Below are 4,314 nucleotides of genomic sequence, written 5' to 3' on the forward strand. Positions count from 1 at the left end.
ATACACACACACACACACACACACACACACACACACACTGCTAAATAAATAAATAAATACTAAGGCAGAATAAAGAATAAATTAATTCATTGTCATTCAACTTCAACATGTGTTATTACAGTATAGTGGTGGAGGGATGACGTATGTTGGCCAACCCGGAAGTGAGCGTCGCCCTGGGTTCCCTTGACAAAAAGCCAACGGGTTTTTCCATTTGATTTTGGATTATTGCAGAAAAATTTGCATCTTTGAAGCACCTCCTCAAAAACTGAAAATACATCTAGTGTACACTAGATGTACAACCCTACTGTCCACAAGCATCACCCCCCCCCTCCCCACATGGATTTGGAGAATTGTTGCCACGTCCCAGTGGGGGAGGTATCATGTATATGAAAGAGGGCATTCAATTACTACAATGATCAATTAGGAGGCCGAAGCCCTAAAGGAAGTGATGCAATAGGTGACTGGGTCGACAACATTTAAGTAAGCTTTACTTTGAGGTCTCTTATGTATATCAAAGGGGGTCTCAAAGGACGCATACGCTTCAACCTGTGGCTCCAGCCCTACAGGAAATGACTCAGCAAGTGCTCCATCTCGTTGCACCTGCACCCAGCGGCTCGCTTGCAAGATTTTGGCCTGAAGTTCTTCCCAGACCTACACCCTAGCCATCCAACACGCATATCTGCCAGCCAACATATGTCATCCCTCCACCACTATACTGTAATAACACATGTTGAAGTTGAAATAATGATAATGAATTAATTTATTCTTTATTCTGCCTTAGTATTTATTTATTTATTTATTTAGCTGTGTGTGTGTGTGTGTGTGTGTGTGTGTGTGTGTGTGTGTGTGTGTGTGTGTGTGTGTGTGTGTGTGTGTGTGTGTGTGTGTGTGTATAACACGCTATTTTATGTTGAAATGCGACGTAATCCAGTGTTCACGAAAACGTACACTGTCAACGTATGCTTTTTGCGACTGGGTTGGATCTCAGATATACGTGTTTCTAACAAGATGATATCATTAAAAGTTACATAAAGTAACGGTTTAATAACACAAACGCAGGAAACACGTGAGTTGCTAGTTTAGCGAAAGCAGCGTCCCTAACAACCTGACGTTGTTGAAACATGCGAGCGAGCCGATCAAATCTTCCTAATAACTATAAAACTAAAGATCAGACACAATCACTGACTGAAGATTATGCAAGTAAAAAGTATATTTCTCGCTAGAAATGTTATTAGAAACACGTTTAACGGTGAATCGGTCCTAAAATATTGCATTTCCCATTCAGATAATAAAGATTAATAAAGATCATACACATTCACTGACTGAAGATTATTCAAGGGAAAAGTACATTTCTCGCTAGAAATGTCATTAGAAACACGTTTAATGGTGAATCTGTCCTAAAATATTGCATTTCCCATTCAGTTAATGCTGGGTTTTGCGTATCATATGCACGCGAAATGGACGTATCCGCCCTCCACAGTAGTTAATGCTGGGTTTTGCGTATCATATGCACGCGAAATGGTCATTTGGCGTATGTACTGCAAGCATTTTGAAAGTGTCAAACCGTGCGATCTGTACGCATATTGGTGAGACTGGGTTGGCTATAGGACAACGCATAATGCATCCTGGAATGAGTGAAGCTTGCCTGCTGACACGTTAAAATGACTGTCACAACTGCCATGAGCAAAACCATTTGTACATAGTGTAGGCTACAGTAGGCCTATTCGATATTGAATGAAGTAGGTTACTTTACACTCCCTGTCACTGTACAGAGTAGACAATATGATTTGCTTGTACAGCACCTTAAAAAACTCACTGTTTTTTAAGGTTTTTTAATGTTTTTCACTATATTCATAGGCACACCCAGCCTCGCTTTCAATATAACACGCACTCGCATTCTGTAAACACCATCAGTAAATAATAATATGAAAACAATATAAAATATCTTTCAACAAGAAAAAAATATTTGTTTACTTTAAATGGATAAAGGTCAACAAATGCGCAATTTTCAAATTTTCAGCTGTCAGAAATGTATTGTGATCACTTGTATTCCTCATAGCTCTCAGGCTGTGAGGAAATCAGCAGCCAGCGATCTTAGGTCTGCTCTGCATGTATTAACTGTGGCTAAACATCAACTGCACTGAAGTCATCATAACTTCATAAATTCTCATTTTCAAATGATTATGAATACTATTATTGTTATTTGAAGCCGTGTCAGTCTTGACTGTGGGTGGTCTTGTCCTCTGTGTCTGCTAGTGTCTATAATACAGTAATATTTTTGTCGACATTATCAAACGGAAGAACTTTTATTATGAAGAGCACAGGGCAATGAAGCACGCTAGCCAATAAGAGGACCCGCCCACCGGTGGAAACCAGATATTGAGTGGTAAATTCGTTTCGCTCAGTATGAACCAAAAAACGAATAAACAAACTGAAATATTGATTTTCGTTTTTTTGTCAAAACGAAAAAACGAAAAAAAACGGACGGAAAAACCGTACCTTGCTCCCACAGTCCAGATACCTCAAAAGTCTTTTCCGCCGATGTGATCTGATAACCGCGTTAATATGCGGCCTCCATTTGCGCGCCCCTTGCGCACACTCGCGCGTTCTCCCTCTAGTTCAAAACAAACAAAAAAGAATATCCAAACGAAATCCCAGATGTCCCCGAACAAAACTCCGCAAGCAACTGTCTCTTACGTCCGGGGAAAAAATAGGCAATCCGGGAAAAAGACAGGCAAAGAAAAACAAGATGACCCAGGTCATAACAAAAATCTCCAGCAAAAAATATAAATCGCTCTTCCCGACGTATCCAACGAGTCGGCAAGAGTTGTCGACTTTGTCTCCGTGGTTCTTAAAGCTTTCCCACTATTAAGCTTTCTCAGTTGGACTGGCGTTTGTTAGACTCCCTCCATTCATTCATTCATTACGCGCCCCCCCTGGCAATTCACTTCCTTGTATTTAAAACCTCTCGAACCTCATCCCGTCAGCTGACAGGCACGTCAGCTGATTTGCGGAACACCGATCCCCGGTCAGAAAACAATAACAGTCATAAATATAAAATAAATACATATAAATATAAGGCCACAGGTACACATTAAGGTAGGAACATTACTTTAGGATCACCACATTATACCTGTTAATTCTTTACATATTGAAACCAGGTAATATTTTTACAGTGTATCCTAAAATATTAAATATGTGGCCTAGTGTCACAGTACTACAGTCACATAAACTACAGACTAACCACGGACCTATAACTGCTGCAAGTCAAGAAACTCATTTTAAGAATGCAAGGCAGAAAAGACCCTGGTACTGCTTTTAACCAGATGCTGTTCTTCTCTACATGCACATGCTCAGCATAATCGTCTGCATTGTTCACTGAAATAAAACCCTTTGAGTAAACTGTTCAACAAAATAACTTGTGTTCTAATAAAGACAATCTACTTATTATGAGGATTCCTTTATTTCCTGAAAGCACAAAAATAATTAAGTAATTTATATTGGGTATGTTTTTAGAGCAGGGAACAGTATCCCAGTTTGCACCTCCCCCACCTTTAATTTATGTTCCAAAATTTGGATCTCCAAAGCATCCTTTTGCATCTTTTGAATTGTTACAATTGCATGGAAGTTGGTGAGGGCATCTGGTTCAAGTAGGGCGATGACGCCATCAGATGATTAGACAGTGCAATTATTACTTGAGCCAGAATATTGCCCCATCTAATTTGCAACGCGCTGGGTTGCGTGTACATATTTAATTATTTTGAATAACCAACCTCTTATAAAGGCACTTCTATCCTGGGGGGTGGGGGGATCAGAGGAGCTCCCCCCAGGGATGCCCTCATCCACAAGACAGGACGCATACTCTGTTGGCTGAGGGCCATCTCCTCAGCCTCTGAGGGCTGCAGAGGTGGACCCCCTCCAGTCTGCCGGGCCTCTGCTTTTTTTCGATTTGCTAACATGGAGGAAAATGTTACCCTAATATTCAGTAAGCGCTATTTTGAAGACACATATATATATATATATATATATAATGCATTTTGCCTAGGTGTAGCCTTCTAATATATCTAAATCCTATTAAATATTGGCAGTGTTGGGGTTTATTTATTTATTTCTATTTAAAACCCTGTTCTCTTTTGCAGAAGGTAGTACAAAATCACTTAACATCACCTGGAAAAAAAAAAATAAACTTCCATCACACCATCACACTATCAATCCCATCAGATAGTGGTCCAGGGCTGGTGTCCATTCTGAATGATGTTGATTCTGGCCCCATCTCTCCCCAGGCCGGAGACAGTCGGGGGCCTGGTTCTGACG

The sequence above is a fragment of the Gadus chalcogrammus genome, chromosome 2, assembly GCF_026213295.1.
Source record: "Gadus chalcogrammus isolate NIFS_2021 chromosome 2, NIFS_Gcha_1.0, whole genome shotgun sequence".
Lineage (NCBI taxonomy): Eukaryota > Metazoa > Chordata > Actinopteri > Gadiformes > Gadidae > Gadus > Gadus chalcogrammus.